Below are 20926 nucleotides of genomic sequence, written 5' to 3'. Positions count from 1 at the left end.
ATCCATTTGATTTATGCTGTTATTTAGATTGAAGATATCTTTATTGACTTCACATTTGTATGACCTCGCTATTAATGATAAGGGTGTGTTATTGTTGGGGTGTATGAGAAATTGAACATCAAGAAGTTATTCTTGGGGCTGGGGATGTGGCTCAAGCGGTAGCGCGCTCGCCTGGCATGTGTGCGGCCCGGGTTCGATCCTCAGCACCACATACAAACAAAGATGTTGTGTCCACTGAAAACTAAAAAATAAATATTAAAAAATTCTCTCTCTCTCTCTCTCTCTCTCTCTCTCTCTCTCTCTCTCTTTAAAAAAAAAAAGAAGTTATTCTTTTTATGTAATTAGCTCTACTGACATTTGGGATATGTACGTTACTATTGTTATATCTTCTTGTTGAATTGCTCCATTTATCTATATGGTGGCATTCTTTGTCTCTTCTCATTAATTGTGCTTGAAATCTGCTTTATCAGATGAGAATAGCTGCTTCCGCTTGTTTTTGGACTCCATTTGCATGAAACAATTTTTCCATCCTTTTACATTCAGTCTGGTGTCTTTGTCTATGAGATGTGTCTAGTGCAAATAGTAAATAGCTAGATATTATTTATAGATCTATTTAACCAATCTATGTCTTTGAATTAGGAAATTGAGACCATTTGCATTCAGTGTTATTATGGATATGTATTTGTAGTTTCCTGCCATTTGGCTTTGTTTGCTATATTTAATTCTGTCTTGATTCTCATTTGGTTGTTGCTCTTCTAATGATCTTCACCTATTGGGGAGGGTTTTTTTTGTGGCAGGGACTCTGTGTGCAGTTTAACGTGGAGTATTTTTTGTAGTGATGGCTTAGTGGTCATGACTTCTTTTACTTTATTTTTGTCATAGAAAGATTTCATTTCCCCATTGATTTTGAAAGAAAGCTTTGATGGATACAGCAATCTTGTCTGGAAATTGCTTTCTTTTAGAACTTATAATATCTAATTTCAGGCCCTCCTTTGTTTTAGGATCTTATTTGAAGTGAGTCTTATTGGCTTTAAATGAAACAATATTTTTCTCTTTCAGCTTTTAATATTCTTTTCTTATTTTCCATGTTAGGTATTTTGACTATGATGTGTCTTTGAGGATTTCTGTGCTAATCTTGTCTACTTGGGGTCCTATTCATCTTCTGAATGTAATTGTTTATCTTATTTCTGATATAGTGAATGAGATACCCTGTATCTCTATATTATTTTCTATACCAATTATTCTCGGGTGTGTTCTCTTGATGCTATCACAGAGTTTTTACATATTCTGATCATGATCATTTTTATTTATTTTTTATAATCAAGTGATATAATTGGTGACATGCTGTTTCTTCGATACCCAAGCCTTGGGAACCCAATGACTGTCCCCCAAGAAGAATCATAATGTGAGGCTGTCTACAAGGTCCAGATAACAGCTGTTTCCTCATCACAAAGTTACCCCACCTGGCAACCCTTTGGAGAGAGAGTAAGGTGGAGGAAGGAAGAGCCTCTTAGGAGGGTCTAGCCTGATGGCTTCCCTAGGGCTGCATCCCAGCAAAGTTCCAACCCATACCAGAGGGGAGGAAAGAATGAAAGCGATCCACAGCCAAACCATCCCTACCTCACCGTGGGAAAAACCAACAACCTAAAACCCCAAAGGAAGGAGGGTGCCAAATGTATCAATGGGGAAGTATTTTACAATTGGGATGCTTGCTCTGCCCATGGCCTTGAATCTTCTCATTGCTGAGTCACTGGCTAAGCCTTAGGTGTTGAAACTGGTCTGGTGTCTTGCTAATTAATGAATTACAAATCCCCCAGGCATGTGCATTTTCCCTGGTCACTGTCCAAGCCTCTGGGGCCTCACTGAGCTCCAGCTTTTGGAAATGGGACAAGCAGCAGAACAATAGGCAAGAGGGTCAGTCAGCCCAGACAAAGGGCAGCAGGAAAAATACCATTACTTGCTTTGAGGCCAGTTCACGGGCATTTGGGAGAATGTATCACTGCATTTACCCGAGGGGGAGGGAATGTTAGATGATGAGGCAGAGATAGGGTGGGAAGAGGGAACCTAAACAGGGCAGGAGGTAGGGGGTAGGTAATACTGCTGGTTATAGGTGATGAATCCTGCTTCCTCACATGTTGAAGTTTGAACATTAGAGAAGCTCACTAAGGCAAGCATATAAAGCAAGTTTATTTAAAAAGGGGTAACAAAGACTTCTCCTGGGAGGGAGAAGGGGGCCATTGCTGGTATCCTATGAGGTGTTCTGCCCTTTTTTGTGTCCTAGCCTTTCTTTGTTCTGATCTTTTCTCTCTCCTTCCTGCATACAAGGCCTAGAAAATGCTCAGTGGGATGACCAAAAGTTGGGAAACAGATAGGCTGAAGGCAGAAGGGCAGGGTGGTGCAGCCAACAACACATTAATAACCTTATAGCTTCCTGTAGGGAGGGGCCAATCCTGGGACAAGTTACCACAACAGGTTGGAGCAGGGACAGGTTCTTGATAAGGGTGGAGGAAGAGCTCTGAAGAAATTAACATTTCAGTCCCTCAAGGGACAGTCTCCCACTTCGGGGGATTCACTCAAAATTGGCATCCTTGATTAGATCTGACTCACTTTAACCATTTATGCTGACTGCCCATCTAATTCTGGTTTCATTCCCCCCTCTAAATTTAGGAACTCCTTATTGCTGTAAGGAGAATGGGAAGTTACTGCTCTGGCTGCTTCAAAGCTGAGAGGGGACAATATGAGGTGGGGCAAGCAACTTTGGAGTTCCCTTTTAGAAGTCAGGGTCAGTCCAGTTGTGGAAGAATGGGTTGTAAAGTCATTTGGGGATGGGTGCATCTATGAGAGAGAAACAAAAATATGAGTACTGAATAAATGTTGCAGGATTTGAGACATGTCAATGTATACCATGCAGATAATAGCAGTCAATAATCTCTTACCAGGAGGTGTGAGGGCTGAGAAGTTGTTTCCATAATAAGGCCAGAGTGTACAAAGCCTTTATTTGGGAATGTAAATCATTAATATCCCCAGAGTTACCAGGAATGTAAACACAACATTTAACTTTTAATGTTACAAATGTCAATCCCCATAAGATGTACTTAAGCTACTTTATGTCATCTGATCTTATAAAACCTTTCTACTGATATGATTTCTGTGTCTAGTAGAGAACCCATTGTTTCTGGTACTTAGGGCTAGATAATCATACTAGAGAACATCAGGCCTACCTGTGTGGGTTAGGAAGATCTGTACCCTTAAACTGACTAAAAACTTCTGACTTGGCAGTTTCACTTGATAGTTATCAGGCATTCTTTCCTAAGAATCTCTCTTTTGTAGCAAAGAGTCTTACTTATTTTGGGAGGCTAACACAAATGTATATCTTAAGTTACATTTAACTATTATTTTTTAAATGCCCAGGAATGGCTGTGTTTTGGTTTTAACTGTTTTTGCTAGGTGTTTAAGATGAAGCAGGTCAAACTGACTTTTGTTTCTATCTATTGTTAAGAGTCAGCTGAATTCCAATAAAAGTCACTCTTGGGGGAACTTGAGAGTAGCTTCTTAGTTCTACTAGTGCCATTTGCACTAGGATGGTCCAGGTCTTACTTGACCATGGGGCTTCCCTGGAAGCATCAGGGATGTCTCCCTTTTCCAATGATCTTCTCCTTCATAGCAAGTGCACTGATTGATTTTGGCTTTCTGTTCTCCAGGAGTCTCATTAATCTCCCTGATCAGGAGGTTATGTGGCACAGAGTTGCAAAGCCTTTAGAGAAGTTTCCTGTTCCCTGATTCAGACTGAGTCCAAGGGCAAGAGCCAAATATTGGTTTTCTTGGCCCTTTTAATTTAACTTAAAATTTTAAGTCATGATCTTAAACATCTAGCAAATCAGTCTCATCAGACGTAAATTAAGAGTACTGGACATTAACTTTAATGTCTATAACCTTATAGTCATTTACCCTTTTTATTAATTGGGTTCTGCACTATCCTATCTGTCCTGTAGGTGATGGCTTATTATCTTAAATTAACCCAGGTTGTGTGCTCTTAAAGCAATACCTCTGCAAAACATTAACAGGAAACATTTAGACCATTTATAAGGAAAATACAAAATAAAATGAACAAGAGTAAAAACATATTTAGTTTGTGTAATCATTATCTTGAATTTTGACTGAGTTGTACATTATACCCCTCATTTGAGATCCTGGTAATCTTAACAACAAAAATCAATCTTTTGAACATAATGTTCAATGAACTGAAGTCTGGCCTACTTTGGAGTCATTCTGACATGTAGTAAGATGGGAGGCAGAGCCTTATCTCAGGTAAGACAGGACTTCATAAATTTTTATAAATCTTAAGTAAAGTGTTCTAGTTCTGAAGCTGATCTTTGCTTTTTAAATATCATATTACAAAGTTTACATATGTTGCTCAAGGTCACATGAATATTAGCTAACACGGTATGATATTACATTTAAAACATGAATTTAAAAAATACTGAGAGCTTTTAAACATTTGTGGAAAAGTAGCAAAATGCTTTTGTGTTTTACAATATTAATCTTTACATAGATTAGGCTCTCATTAACTTAAAAATACATAAAACTTTATATATCTTATTGAAAATAAGTCCAGTTACAGAACATTAAATGATATAAATAAATCTTCAATATGTTATTCTTATAAGCCTAAATTTACCATAAAACTTTAGTTTGGAGAACACCAGCTTGATATAATGCTCTTTTAAAGCTTTTACCTTAAAGACTTGTTTACCTGGAAGATATTAACACATTTAATATCCAAAGAAGAGTAATAGCACCACAATTGCATTGATGTTTTTATATTAACCAAGTTTAGCCTTTAAAGAAATAACATAGTACAATGCTCTAACAGTTGTTGTTTAACCAGTTGTTGTTTAATTTCTTCAAGATTACTTGCTCTAAAAAACCAAAACTTAATAAATACAATGTTATGGGTAAATTAATGTTTTAAAAAAATCTTTGTCCCTTTAACATATAGGTGTGTTTACCAAGGTAATAGGCCTTACATCTCTGTGGAGAATGTTGGGACTAACATTAAAAGTATACGTTTGCATTTGTGTTCCCAGTTTACTCATTGCAACACCCCTCCTCTTCATTCAAATCATTCTGGGTTTGTAATCTGGCTTAGGTCTTGGAATTGATTGAGGTAATACAGCTGTTTTTATTATTCCAGTTTGACTTTCCCCCTTGGTCTTAAACAGTTCTGTTTACTCAGATCCAGTGAGGATTTAGTAAACCTTTCATACCTTTCACTTCCATGAACATCATGAACTCACATCCTCGGGCTGCAGGAGTCAGACTATTCTGTTTGCTGTTTTGACTCTCCTGCCCATTACAGTAGCCCCCTTTGCTCTGAAGCTTGAGTGCCATCAAATGACTCCCATTGCATTTTAGTGTCCTAATTCAGGGTCTGGTCTCAAGATTAGAGTAATGACAGAGCCCTTCAAGGATTCCAGAGTTTCCCTTGTAAATTGTTTTGCACAGTAATGGTGACAGTGGTAAGAAGCAGTAGGGACTCTTAGGGTGCCACTGCTACCACCATCGCCCAGAAGTCCAACTTGGGCTTCAGGTCTCCCTCCCACTTACAGCATTTCTGACACTCGGATGCAATTTCTCTAAGCATTTATGTTTGGTTTGCACTCTGGTTGTTTATTTACTAAAAATAATCTTGAAGACAGGGCCTTTGGCTCCCTCACCTTGTACTTCTTTTTTTGCAGTTCACACAGTGTCTGATGCTATGGGTGCTCACTAAATATTTGTTGAATTTCACTGTATCATGAATTCAGATTCCCGATTTAGACTGTAACTGGTAAATGCCCTATCACCAATGTATTTGCCCCACTTATAAAGTTGAGATAAATAAGAAATACTAATGAAAGGAATAATAACTTTTCAGAAATCTGTTTCAAATTTTAATTCTTCACAGTCACATTGTATTTTACTCCAGTGCTGCTATAACAAAATACTTGAGATTGGGTCATTTATTTTTTTAAAAAAAATTATTTAGTACAGTTCTGGGGCCTGGGAAGTCCAAGTTTAAAGGAACCCATATCTGATGAGGTCTTGCTTACTACTTCATCCCAAGCAGAATAATATGAGGACATGAAGCACAAAAAAACTTAAGCACATAGACTCAGGCATTTGTATAATGGACCTGAATTCACTCAGGAGGGCTCCACCTTCATGATTGACTCATCTGTTCAAGGTCTTGCCTGTCAACACTATTGCATTGGGGACTGAGTTTGTAAGAATTTGGAGATGCACACGCACAACAAAGCACCCAATATAGAGGGGGTGGTGGCTTTCTTTCACAGGAAGATAGAGGAAAGCAAGAAAGGCAGATTCTGTGGTCCATCCTGTCCTGGAACTCGATGCTCACCAAACCATTCTCACTACAAGATGGGTTTCCCAAGTGTCGCCAGCCATCCATGGGCTCTGTGTGTGAGCCGTGTGCACTGGAGCTGTGGGGCGATGCAGGTCTGGCATTGCACTCTGATTGGGCTGTGCAACACAAATGTGCCTCTCTAACTGTGCCTGTGATCACTGCACCTGAGATGGGTGTGACTTGCCAAGATGTCAGTCAATTTGATGACATCACAAAGCAAGACTCTACCTTTGAAACATTATCCCCTGCCTTATTTGGTGAAGAATATTCCATCGAATCTCCTTTGTGAGTCCCACTTATAAAATTAAATAGGCTCCAGATACACACTCTCTTTCCCAGCTGACCCTTAAGGTCTCAGAACTGTCCTACCCTTGACATGAAAACTACTTCTGTATTGTGTGATTTCTCACCATTTTTCTTAGCTTAACGTTGCAGCCAGCTCTTTTGAACCCAGCTTATCTCATCAGTGCAGGCAGCTGGCGAGACCCAGGTATGTGGAAAGGAAGGGTCACAAATACTTTGAGAAATAAGAATCAAGAGGCATGTCACTGGCCTGACTTCCATGCTGCCATTAAAACTACTTATAAACATAAGGGTTTTCCCTGTGCTAGCCAAAGGGGACATTAACCTAATCATACACATTTGTTTTACAAAGTACTGTATCATCTCTCCTGGCCAACTCCTGTGACTTTTCAAGACCCTCTTCAAGTGGCACCACCTCTGTAAAGCTTTCCACAGCAGCCCAACCATTCCACAATAGCCACAGCTCTATTGCTGGCTCTGGAATCACACTGTGCCTGTAAGCATCTGTACCCTCAGAGTGGATGCCACAGGCCCTCCTCTCAACTTTCCAAGCCAGTGACCACAGCCCAGAAACTCTGTTAATGGTGCAGCAAAGAAACCACATGTCTTCACAACCAGTGTGGCATCAAGAACAACAGATGCCTGGCCTCTGCTCCAGTTCTGCCACATTTGATTGACAGAATCTAAAGCACCTCCAGGAGTTAGGTTGCAAAGGAGTCTGGGAAATGTAGCATTTAGCTTTTGTGATTTCTGTGGTATAGAAGGTAGAAGAAAGAAGAAACAATGGATGCCCTGCTCCTGTTCCCCTGTCCACCCTGCAGTTGAAATGCAATTTAGTTACAGTTTGAAAACCTGCAAAAATAATGTATAGCTTGCTTATTGACTTTTGATATATACCTAGGTACAGTATATCTATATATCTTTACCTGTATATCTCCATACACAGTTACCAAAAAGGCAGCAAGATCAGTAGTGATTTGAAGCATGGGTTCCAGATTCAGCTGGTGTTCAAATCTGTGTTTGTATGTGATGTGGGTACCTATGTTTCCTCAACCTCTCTCCCAGATATTTTATTTCCCTATCTCTAATGTAAGTGGAAGGACAATCTACCTTGAAATAGTGTTGCCAGGCTCAAATAAAATAATATATGCAGTCATCTAAGTGTAGTGCCTAGCTCATGATTCCGTGAAGTAAACTGCAGCTCTTTTTGTTATGAGTAGGAGAAGATCAAGGTGGTAAAACGAACTGATATCATCTTGACAAGTCACTTAATTTTCTTTAGGTCATTATGTTGTGGTCTTTCAGGTAAGGAAGTTGTCCTCAACAATCTATAACATGAATATCCGAGCTAACAATCTCCAAGTCCTTTCATGGAGGAAGTGAGAAGTGGAAGAAGTTACTTACTCAGCATTTACAGTAAGCAGGAGGAGTGCTTGAGCACTGACCTGATGTCCCAAGTGGAAAATTTTTTGTTTAGACTTGGGTCCCAGCCCTAGGATCTCATTTTGTATAAGAAATTGAAACAAACCCCAAATCTGAAATGCTTCTGTTACCAAGCGTTTAAGATAAGGGATATTCTTGGGGCTGTGGTTGTAGCTCAGTGTAGAGTGCGCCTAGCATGTGTTAAGGCACTGGTTCAATCCTCAACACCACATTTAAAAACATGTTTTTTTTAAAGATAAGGTATATTCAGGTGTATTATTATCACTTTTTGTGAAGTCCTGTAATTTTAATTTATCTGTAGATGTTGCCTGAGAGTAACATGATAAAACTTCCATTGAGGCATTTGAATCATAGGCCAGTGAATTTGCTAAAAACCAGAGGGCACTTCAGTCAAAGAATGAGGTGGAGGAAGCAATGGTGACTAGCCAGGTTTTTCTGGGGGTGGGGTGGGGAATGTCTGAGTGCAGAGGCCTGGCAGTGGAAGTGGTAGAACATTTGCTTCCATGAAAAACAAGTGAGAAAATGTTGTTTAATTCAATCATCAGCTACCTGGTTATGCACTCCTTGGGAGAGCAATTGTGTAGTTTTGTTATCCTCAGGAGGATTGTTGTTATAAAGTTTAAATAAAACAAACACATAACCAAATTGAAAATCTTTACTTTTGCTGGGGCTGCTTATGCAGTAGAAGGTGTGCCCAGCATTCCAGTGTTTGATGAATGATTAGTGCCCATGTTTCCAGCCTTTCAAGATTCTAGGCTTTCAGAGTACTTAGTGGTTTCCTAGCCTTATTTGATGGCTTCCTAGTTGTGATAGAGTGGTATGGCAATGATGTCAGCAGTATTTTGATCAAGAATGGGACACTTCCCCTAGTGACTCATGCAGATTTGGATAGCTTCCTGGAGCAAAGCAAGAAGATATGAATTCCAGGCCCAGCCGAAAGCAGGACCTTGATAAATTCCCTGCCCTTTGGGGAGTGATCCTGAAGGACTGGACCCTCAGAGAAAGGGTGACCTGGAGGAAACCAGTCTTCAGACCCACTGCAGTCCAGCCTCAGGGCTTCTGCATGGCCCAAAATATCTTAACACCTGAAATGGAAGTAAGTAATTCTGGACTTACGGTTACCAAATGTGGTACAAGTTAATGAAAGTACTTCTGGAGGAAGGAAATATCCTAAACTTCAAATTTTTTGAATGGCAACTTTTAAAACAGCATATCCCACATGTTGCCTATGATAATCAAGCAGCTATGACAATGAGAATGAGAAACAGCAGAACCTACAATAGAAACAGAAAATAATCAGAAGTTATAGCTCAAAATTCTAAAAGAAGTCTAGTGCATGTCACAAATATGATTTAAAACTTTCTAATAACAACATTAAAAAGGTAAAAATAATTTGTAAATATTTTCCTTTAACTCAATGTATTTCAACTAATAATTTTTGCTTAATCCTGATGATTTCAACACGTACACACCACAGGCCACATCTCCACTTCTTTGACTCTCAGAGCCCAAGCCATCCTCTTCCCACCAAGGGCTGCCAACAAATGATGAATCCGCCATCTGTGAAAAAAATAGGCATTGCTTGCAGTGCACTTGGACTCAGCCATGGAACACTAATGACAGGGACACTCCATGTTATAACCAGGAAGATGCATCTTTTAGAGACCAAAACAATTTAAGGAAGAATTGTTACAAAATAAGAGAGGGGAAAGGAAGAGTTCAAATAGTACTTGGTAAGAACATTCTACAAGCTGAAATCATATAGAAGGCAAGTATATTCCTTTGAGATAAGGTTTACGGATATAAAGAGATATGAAATATTATGACAGTAACAAAAATGGATAGCATCCTTTGAAAGGAGCATTTTTTTAATAATATGGAAGAAAATGTCTTATGGATAAAAAATCAGAAAACAAGGGAAAAAAGCTACTATCAGTTTTTTTCTAAGTCAAATTCAATATTTGGCACATGCCTTACAAAGCAAAATACTCTCATGAGAAATGCACGTTGTTGGCTTCTCATTTTATCTTCAAACACCATTTTTAAAGATAAATAAATATTAATTCACTCTATTTTTAATTCTCATCCAGTAGTGCAGGAGTCAGAGGCTTCAATGCTGTTCATCATTGTTGCTGGTGTTGCTTGTCAGTTTGTTGGGGAGGAGGGATCTTAGATAAAATGCTTTGCAAAAGGAGATCTAAAATATACCACCACAGTGAATCTCCACATCTGTACAACCACAAGTCTGGGATCCTAATTAGAGTAAGATGTACTCCATATTTGTATAAATATGCCAAACCACACTCTATTGACATGCATAACTAAAAAGCACAAATGAAGTAAAATAAATAAATAAGAAGAAGATTTGAAGTAAGTTTGTTTCTAGTAGGACCTGTCTGCTGTTGCTAGGTCATGAAATATTCTCCAACCAGAGCTGGAGGTGACTTATGCCGTTTCTAGGCAGAGAACCACTCACATGGCAGTGACCATCCAGGCATCCCAGGAGGTGGCTCTAGTAATAATTTTCTTGCTCTTTTGTACCCTTAAAGGTTCAATTCTCCTGACTTTTTACTTTTTCCTGGTGCCATTCTGTATGTAAAATCCAAAATTGATGATTTCTTTTCAAAGACAAAATGTTACTATACTTCACACAGTCTAAGTCTGACCTTTAAAAATAGTTATATCTACTTACAATATATACATCTTTGTCATAAAATATCTCATAATATCTGTGTTTGAGCCTATGATTAACATGTGCTTCCAATGACTGAAAAGGGTTGTATATCTTATTAAAATATCTATCATTATTAAAATACATCTAAGATAACATGGACTAGTTTTATAAAATCCAGAAAATCCTGGAAGTGAAAGTGGACTATTGTTCCAGCATTCATTTTGTCTAAAACTAAAGAGTTTTTACTGAAAAAAAATATATTTTTTCCCTTCTACAAACCTGAAGATAGTGCCACATGGAAATATGATTTTCAGAATTTACAGGTTGATAAGATGACTCATAGCAAAAGTCATACCATACATCTCTTTTTATGTCTGTAGCCTGGTAATAGGCTGTATAAATTAGACAAATGCCCACATACTTCTAACATACTCCCCAAGATAAGGGACTTTAAATTCAAAAAGAAGTGTTGTCCTAAATTACCTCAATGAACTTGATTTTTATAAAAGTGAAGGGAAGATGAGACTAGTAGCAGCTGAATAAAACAAAAGCAATGAATTTGTCGTATCTACCAGTGCACCTAAGAAGAAGCAGGGAAAGGAATTAAACCTCCCCACCTCCAAGAGACCATGGCGAGCAGCCAAGTAGACTGTAAAACTCAGCAGAGATGACAAACCAGCACAGCCTTCTGGCTCCCTTCCCACATGGCCCTGAGAAACAAGTAAGAAGCAAGCACAGCAACAGACTCCTCGACAGCCATCCTGGTCACATGAGGACAAAGGAATATTATTTCTAAAGCATTGAAGAAAAGAATTTTATATCCAGGCAAATTCTCATTTAAATGGGAAGGGGTTGGTATTCATTTTCTATCGCAGTCATGACAAATTACCCCAAACCTAGCTGTTTAAATCAATACATTTATTATCTTACAGTTCTATAGGTCAGAAATCTGAGTTGGCTCAACTGATGTCTCCACTTTGGATTTCACAAAGTCAAAATAAAGATGTTCAACAGCTGAACTCTTATGCAGAAGCTTTGAAAACGATGTGCTTCCAAGAGCATTCAGATGGTTGGCAGAATCCACTTCCTTGCTGGCTGTGAGCAGGGCACTCCTTAACTTTAAGAGGCCTCTCTCTGGTCCATACATCTCAGATCTACCAACAGCACATCTAATTCTTCTCTTGCTTAGAGTAACTTTTCCTTCTGCTTTATCCTTCTGTTACCGCTGTTGGCCGGTGATGAGTCCTTGCTTCTCCAATGTTGAAGAATAACACCAGAGAGCACGCCAAGGCAAGGTCAGAGTAGAAATTAGAAGTTTATTAAAGGACAGCAGAAAAGACTTCTCCCGGAGGAAGAAGGGGACCCAAGAGGTGGAATCCGTGGAAGTGCGGTTGTCTCTCCATTTTATAGTTTCTTTCAGTGATGGAATGTAGGTGGGAAGGCCCGAGGGGTGGGACACAGGTGGGCCAAAGAAGTAATCTGGTCAGGAAGGACTTCTGAGTCAGCACCTTCAAGTTTGCTGGGGGCTGTTCATTAATACTTCTTTTGGGATGGACTTTGGGCCTAGGGCTTTTCATTAATATTCCATGAGTTGTCCTGCGTTTCTCAGCATGGCCTCCATTTTAGATTTCACTCGGTATTAGACCCGATTTATCTAACTACACTGACTACCTAACTTTAAATCTGGCTTCACTGCTTGCCTCCATCCTGAGAAAGTCCTCTGATTTTAAGGGCTCATCTGATGACACTGGGCCCACTCAGGTAACCTGGAAAGATCTTTTGATTTGGGCTTCAACCGATTGATAATTTTAGCTAGAAAACCCTTTCAGAGCAGTGTCTACATTAGTGTTTGAATAACCAAGGGACAAGAACTTGAGAAGAGAGCCTTAGAATTTGTCTGCAATATGTGCTCAGAATATTTTGAAATAGAAAGCCTAAAGAATACTTTCCTGTTAAAGACCCAAGTTGGCAATAGAGGAAGGGGATGGAGAGACAGGGAGGAGGGGAGGACATAGGGAACAAGATCTACCAAATCATGCTATGTCCATGTATGAGCAGACCACAATTGATCCCGCTTATATAATATTTTAATTAAGATAATAACAATAACATTAGGGAGATTAGTTGAGTAGAGCAAGTGGATCAGGAAAAGGAGCAGAGGAGGGATAGGGAAAGGGCTGGGGAAGGAGATTGTTCAAATAACGTTTTGTACATGTACGAATGTGTCACAATGAATCACACTATTATGTATAATTATAATGCACCAATACTTTTTTTTAAAAGATCCAAGTTGAAAGTACTTTTTTGCAGAAAGCACCCCAACTATAAGAGGGGGAAAAAAAAAAGAAGACAAGAGAGCCAATGTGTTAAATTACACGAGTAATGTGTTAAAGATTATGACTGTGGAAAAACAAAGGAGAGGAAGGAAAAACTGAAAACAGAAAGTAAGAAGTATACTGATAAATACCCAGATACATAATTCAGAGCAGTCTCAGAGCAATAGGGCTGGAGGTAGCACACAGAAGAGATGTGAAAATATGCCAGATACTTTTTATTAGGGACAAAGCAGAATTAATGACAAATGCAAACAAACATTAGCATTTGTCATAAGTGAAGAGTAACTAACATGGCAAGAAAAACAGAATGTGTAAGTCATGAACCAGCAGAAGAAAATTCAGTATAGTAGCCAGGACACAAAAACAGAGAAAGAAATAAACCCCCAAAATGCACAACAAATGGAAAATAGGATGACAAAGTCCAAATATTTAACAGAAATTCCAAATATGCAACCCACCTAAATCACTAACCTCTGCAATGAAAGACCTGAAATGCTCAGGTTGAATTTTTGAAAACTCTAACAATGTGCATTGTTTTACAAGATATCCTGAACAGGAAAAGAAAAAAATTAAAAATTTTAAAAGTAGTGTATCAGTCACGACAGGCCAGGTTTGACTGGAGAAGTAAACACCAAAATTTCAGAGGCTGAAAACATTTATTATACACTTAAAAATGGTTGTAATGATAATTTTGTTATATTTTTATCACAAATCTTTTAAATTATTTTTAAAAGAATGTTTATTTATGCTATATGTTCAATTGGGGTGGCAAGAAGGCTCTGCACATTAAAATAAAGGACAACAATTAGAACCTGGTTTCTTTTTTTTAATTGGTTGCTCGAAACATCAATGATCTTGACATATCACATATCATACATTTGATTCAAATGGGGTATGAATTCTTATTTTTACCATGTGTACAGATTGCAGGATCACATTGGTTATACATCCACGTTTATACATACTACCATACCAGTGTCTGTTGTATTCTACTGCCTTTCCTATTCCCTTCCTACCCCCACTCCCCTCCCCTACCCTCCCATTATCTCTCTCTATCCCATCCACTATAATTCATTTCTCTCTTTTTTTCCCCCTTTCCCCTCACATCCTCTTATATGTAATTTTGTATAACAATGAGGGTCTCCTCCCATCTTCCGTGGAATTCCCCTTCTCTTTCCCATTCCCTCCCACCTCTTGTCCCTGCTTTATGGTAATCTTCTCATGCTCTTCCTCCCTGCTCTGTTTTGAGTCACCCTCCTTATATCAAAGAAGACATTTGGCATTTGTTTTTTAGGGATTGGCTAACTTCACTTAGCATAATCTGCTCTAGTGCCATCCATTTCCCTGCAAATGCCATGATTTTATTTTTTTAGTGCTGAGTAATATTCCATTGTGTATAAATACCACACCTTTTTTTATCCATTCATCTATTGATGGACATCTAGGTTGGTTCCCCAGTCTAGCTATTGTGAATTGTGCTGCTATGAACATTGATGTACCTGTATCCCTGTAGTATGCTCTTTTTAGATCTTTGGGGAATAGTCTGAGAAGGGGAATAGCTGGGTAGAATGGTGGTTCCATTCCCAGCTTTCCAAGGAATCTCCATACTGCTTTCCAAATTGGCCGCACCAATTTGCAGTCCCACCAGTAATGTACAAGTGTACCCTTTTCCCCACATCCTTGCCAGCACTTGTTGCTGTTTGACTTCATAATGGCTGCCATTCTTACTGGAGTGAGATGGTATCTTAGAGTGGTTTTAATTTGCATTTCTCTGATTGCTAGAGATGGTGAGCATTTTTTTGTGTATTTGTTGATTGATTGTATATCCTTCTCTGAGAAGTGTCTGTTCAGATCCTTGGCCCATTTGTTGATTGGGTTATTTGTTTTCTTATTGTGTAATTTTTTGAGTTCTTTGTATACTCTGGAGATTAGAGCTCTATCTGAAGTGTGAGGGGAAAAAATTTGTTCCCAGGATGTAGGCTCCCTATTTACCTCTCTTATTTTTTCTCTTGCTGAGAAAAAACTTTTTAGTTTGAGTACATCCCATTTGTTGATTCTTGATTTTAACTCTTGTGCTATAGGTGTCCTATTAAGGAATTTGGAGCCCAACCCCATGAGATGGAGATTAGAGCCAACTTTTTCTTCTATCAGATGCAGAGTTTCTGGTTTGATCTCTAGCTGCTGTGAGCCAATCATCAGCTGGCAGTCTAAAAGGGCGGGGAAACAGCTCAATGAGCATCTCCAATGAGCATCACCACAGAGGAGCCAATCAGCTAGATGTTGCTGGGGCCGCTGTGAGCCAATCATCAGCCAGCAGCTGGAAGTTTGCTGGCAGCTGGAAGTTTGCTGGGGCCCCTTCGGCTGTGGCTCTCAACACATACGGATTCTGATGGCATATAGCGATCAGCAGTTTGGTCTTAGGACTTTATGTTTAGGTTGGATGATGTGATGGTATGGGGGTTGGTATATCTTAGCAACCTTGGAAGATTGCTCTAATGTAGGGGGATATTAACAAGAGAATGGACCGGAGTATTTGGGAGTAGCTAGAGACTTGGGAGCATTATAGACCGCCTCAGAACATTCACCTATATGCATTTAGTAAATTACACATAATAGAAGTCGTAATTCTTGGGAGGAAAGGTAGGGGAAGGAGAAAGAAGAAGTCATTAAAGAGAAAGAGAGAACGAAAAATAGGTAGAATAAAAGAAAATGGAAAAAATTGAAAAGAAAAAAAAAGGTAAATGCAGTCTTAGAGTTCGATTATCTTCTCTTCTAGTAGGTGGAGCTGTGCCCTCTGGGCCAAGCTTCTGCCCTCAATATGCAGGAATCAATTCCTGTGAGGCGGCTCCTCCTCCCCAGCTGGGCGGCTCACCCATCCTGGTCACCCAGGGCCGCTCCTGGTCTCCCCGCATCTTCTGCCCGCCAGGCCCCACTCACCAGTGGCATTCTCCACAGGACTAGCTACACTCCCAGCCTGCAGTCCCCTGGGTGCCCTGTTCTCCCGAACGACTGGGCACTCTCTCAGTTTGCCATTCACCCAGACCCCAAGGGTGTGGAGCTCCAGGGCTGGGGGCCGTCAGCTCGTTTTGCCTGATTCTCTTGGTAGCCACGCCCCGGGAGCTGGCGGGAAAAGGCCTCGGTTGTCAGCACCGGTGGGAGGGGGAGTTGGAGTTCAGGTGTCCCTCCCGATTCCTTGGGCTCTGACAATCACGCTCACGGAGAGCTGGGGAGAGATTTTTGAGATTCCCCCACTGTATGGGGAGGGAGGGCTGAGGGTCACACACCTGTGGTCGCTGATTGCGCTGCAGAGCCATCCATCCACGGAATTCTGATGAAGTCAGTTCTCTGCCATGGTCTCCTTGGTCTCCTTGCTGGGATGTCCGATGGGAAGGGTGGGTCTGGTCTGTCTCTCCCAAGTCCAACTTCAGCCCTCGGTCCACTGGCCCATGGAGGCTCAAAAGATCCTCAAAAGATCCGAAGTTTTGTTTCTCTACTGGGCTTGAGGGTCTCTGTAGCAGTGAGTCGCGGCGGGTCGGCAGCGGATCGTCCATCAAGCAGCCAGCATCTCCGTGCTCGGGGTGGTCTGGATTCACCCCGCCTGAGCAAGCTGCAGCCTCTGAGAAGCTCAAACCGCACACTTATGTTCCACCTCAGCCCAACATTGCTGGACGTTCCTGAGCAGGCCTCATCCCTCGTTCTGAAGTCTCTCTCTGCCAGCGTAGCTGAGGAGGTGACAGGAGTGCTCCCTTGGCACCCATCACCATGTTCTCCTCTCAGAACCTTGTTTCTTAAAGTCATAACTGCTGATTTCAAATTACTGAGGTGGGGCACATTCCACTTGCTGTTAAGCAACTGTCCTTCCAGGATTCCACTGGATGCTAATTCATAAGGCTCAGCCATGCTGGGTGGTCCACACCTGCAATCCCAGCAGCTTGCAAGACTGAGGCAGGAGGATCGCAAGTTCAAAACCAGCCTCGGCAACTTAGCAAAACACTAAGCAACTCAGCAAGACCCCATCTTTAAATAAACTATTTAAAAAGTGGCGGGGGAGGGCTGGGGATGTGGCAAAGTGGTAAAGTGCCCCTGTGTTCAATACCTGCCATGAATGAATAGATAGATAGATAGATAGATAGATAGATAGATAGATAGATAGATAAAATAAGGCTCAACAGCACCTCTTTAAGAGTTAAGTTCCTTGGGCTGGGGCTGTAGCTCAATTGCAGTCTGCTTGTCTAGCACTCTGGAGGCTCTGGATTTAACCCCTACTTCTTCCCGAAAAAGTGTTAAGTCCCTCATGGTTGTTCACGTGCTCCTGGCACAATCCATGTCTCCTTCCCTCACTGGAATGTTATATATTTCTGTGTTTAAACAGGAGATTCAAACCACAAATGAAAGTATAATGTTTGGAACTGCTGATTCTTGGAATCATAAAGGCTAAAATGCAAGACAAAGGAAGGTGGACGAATGTGTGAGGAGGACGGAGGAGGGTGTTCATGTGACAGATGCATGAGGAGTGTTTGTGTTTATGTTAAAGCAGAGAATCCACTTAGCTGCCCACACCTGTTCTCACTGGTCGGCACAAGGGGCATGTAAAATATGAGAGGACAGGTAAATATCATAAGGTGGGGTCTGGAAGACTTGGAAGCCTATGGGTGACAAGGGTGTGTCAGGAATTCAGATGAGGGGGGAAGTTTCTCCTGGCTCCCAGGCCAAGAAGAGAATGCCACAACACAGTGGCCCCCGTGGAGAGTGGCTCTCTCATCCTGGGCCAGACCATGCTTCAGGAATAGAAGGGAAATGGGAGAGCACGGGAGGATGGGCTGTGTTTCTGGAAGGTCTCAAGGGAGGATCACGGGAACAAAAACAAACAGTTAAAAACTCCTGGCCCCTTCCGAGAAAATTCAGAGCTGACAGGGACCAAAGGACAGAAAGGAGTTGGCAGCATATCTGAGGTGACCTCAGCTCTCCTCACTATGAGTGTGCATGTTGGAGCAAGTGTGTCAGGCATGCACCCTGTGGACCTGCATGCACCACTGAGGCACAGAGAGCTTGTTTCTCTCATAGATTTTCTCCCAGGCTCACAACTGCCCTGGGATCTCCCAGACCCCTCCCTGCCCTGTTTCACCACCACCATCTCTTCCTTACCAATACCCCATGGTTCAGTGTCCCTTGTCTACCCACCAGCCCCCACTGTCCTGCCTCCAGGCTCTTTATCTGGCACATTCCTCTACCTGGAGTACCTGCTTCCCCAGCCAAGAGCCAGTTATCCTTCATGGGTGGACACAAATATCACCTGCCATTATCTCTTCCTCATCCTCCCAGGATAAATAAACAATTCTCTCCTGTGTTCTCCAGTCCTTGAGTTCACAATAAGAGTACCTCACATTGTGATGATTGTTTACACATTTCAAGGAATGAGGTATCTGAGAATATACATATCCCTTTATAGCTTTTGTTTAATCAAATTTTTTAAAAGGACCTACTGGGAGGGCTGGGGATGTGGCTCAAGCGGTAGCGCACTCGCCTGGCGTGCGTGCGACCCGGGTTCGATCCTCAGCACCACATACCAACAAAGATGTTGTGTCTGCCGAGAACTAAAAAATAAATATTAAAAATTCTCTCTCTCTCTCTCTCTCTCTCTCTCTCTCTCTCTCCTCTCTCTCTCTCTTTAAAAAAAAAAAGGACCTACTGGGAAAGTATGGCCCTCTGGTTATGTGATAAATCATATTTCCATGGGAAGCAGGAGCTAAGAGAGTGTTCTTCTTGTGTTTGAGGGTCCCTTTCCCATACAATCATCTGGGACAAAACAATACCTCAATCCACAGCTGCATCTGCATCTCCCCTCAGTTCATCACTATGGTCACTACAGTTGTCTTCAAAGGCGTACCCTGACAGCATTCCTGTCTCGGTTATCATAAGGCCAGCAGGTCATGGGCAGAAGTGAGAGGGAAGGAAGAGCCAGTGGCATGTGGCAGCTGTGGAGAGCAACCTGGGCTGAGACCGGGGAGAGAACCTGAATCCCACTCTGACCACACCCACTGAGTCTTCTCCCCATTAAATGGACACATGAACAAGATGTCCTACCCTCCACAGCCATCAGTGGGGAGGATAAGCCCCTATTGACCATAAATCACATGATCCTCAGGCTGTGGTAAAGTAGAGGACTGCTGAACCAAGCACAGAGCCTGACGCTGCTGCTTCAGGGCAGGGGCACAGGATGACTGCAAACAGATTTCCTTAGGTACAAAGAAGCAGAGAAGATTCTGGCCTGATTCATTAACATCTCTACCCAAGAGGACCATGTGGAAGGTGGGCTACAGGACAACAGAAACACGAGGGCTGGGTAGTACACAGACTTGGGAGAAACAGTACTTGGTGGCTCCCATGCATACATCTGGGGACAGGAGCCTTGGGTAATCCCTGGGAGGAGGCAGCTGGGAAGGGCTTGGCACTCCTAACTCTTGAGTCTGGGTGAACCAGGCAGGTAACCTGGAGAACAGAAGGAATAGAAGGCTGCAGTAGAGACATAGGAAGGATGGCCAGGTGAGAAGGAGATGGAGAGCATATCTGGGCACTCCTGCCCCTTGCCTGGTGCAGATTCTTGGCTGCCAAGCTCAAACCAGATCCCAAATGGGGATGAATGAGCTCCAGAGTTGACTGAAAGAGTATGGGTTGTAGATTATACTTTCAGAAATAGAAGCCATGACATTTTGACTGATGAGTGTTGTACTCTTTTTTTTTTTTTAACGTTTTCCTGCACCAATTCCACTTCTGTCAGTTAACGCTCTCTGGTAGAATAAAAGGGGCAAATGACAAGATTATGTAAGTGCCCTGCACTTAGTCAAACTTATGACTCATCAGGGCCCTCTCTTCCTTCTTGTGTTTGAGGGTCCCTTTCCCATACAATCATTTGGGACAAAACAATACCTCAATCCACAGTTGCATCTGCATCTCCCCTCAGTTCTTCACTATGGTCTCTGCAGTTGTCCTCAAAGGCTTACCCTAGCGGCATCCCTGTCTCAGTCATCATGATTCTACAGGCTCCTGAGGTCCAGGCCATGAGATGGGGCCCTGTGTGTAGTTCCTGTGTCTGACCTCTGAATGGCAGTGTGAGAGATCTCAGACCAGGACCCACTCATCAGGAAGCCGGAGTCTTCTCAGACTCAGGTGATCGCTTCATTCATGCCTACACTGGCCTGAAATGTGTATTTGAAGCTATTTAAATGGTGTTTAAATGGTGGTTGCGTGATTGGTTGCGTGAGATAACAATGAAATTGACCAAAGGAAACTTTGAGAGGTTAATTATAGCCAGGCGCTGCTGCACATGCCTGTGATCCCAGCTTCTTGGAGGCTGAGGTAGGAGGATTGCAAGTTCGAGGCTGGCCTGAATGATTTAGCGACATCCTGTCTCAAAATAACAATTTTTTAAATGAGCAGGGGACGTGGCTCAGTAGCAGAGCGCCCCTGCTGGATTCAATCCTCAGGACCTCAAAAGATTGTTTCTGCAAGCCTCCAGGTGGCAGCTGAGCTAGGCATTTTCTTCCTGACTGTCCGAACTTTTCCCAAAGGAGAAGTTGCTTTTAGAGAGTCTTTCCTGAAAGTTTTCGGGCCAGGGGCACAGAATCTACTGAAAACTATCGCTGATGGCAGGCTAGCCAATAACTGCCTTCAACCAAGTTGATTTTAGACGGGACTTTATTAGGAGCCCGAAATTTTTTGGTATTTTAATAATAAAAAGGATGAGTCCGAAAGTGGGGATGTAAA

At 41.6% G+C, this 20926-nt stretch overlaps 1 protein-coding gene across 1 annotated transcript in view; it reads left to right on the top strand.

Annotated features, from left to right (window-relative positions):
- Nucleotides 1–20926, top strand: part of LOC308650085 (UL16-binding protein 2-like) — a 238767-nt gene that overhangs the window by 70461 nt on the left and 147380 nt on the right. The window lies entirely within an intron of this gene.

This window comes from Spermophilus citellus (genome assembly GCF_964194105.1).
Source record: "Spermophilus citellus genome assembly, chromosome: 5".
Classification (NCBI taxonomy): domain Eukaryota; kingdom Metazoa; phylum Chordata; class Mammalia; order Rodentia; family Sciuridae; genus Spermophilus; species Spermophilus citellus.
This window is presented reverse-complemented; position numbering and strand designations above follow the sequence as displayed.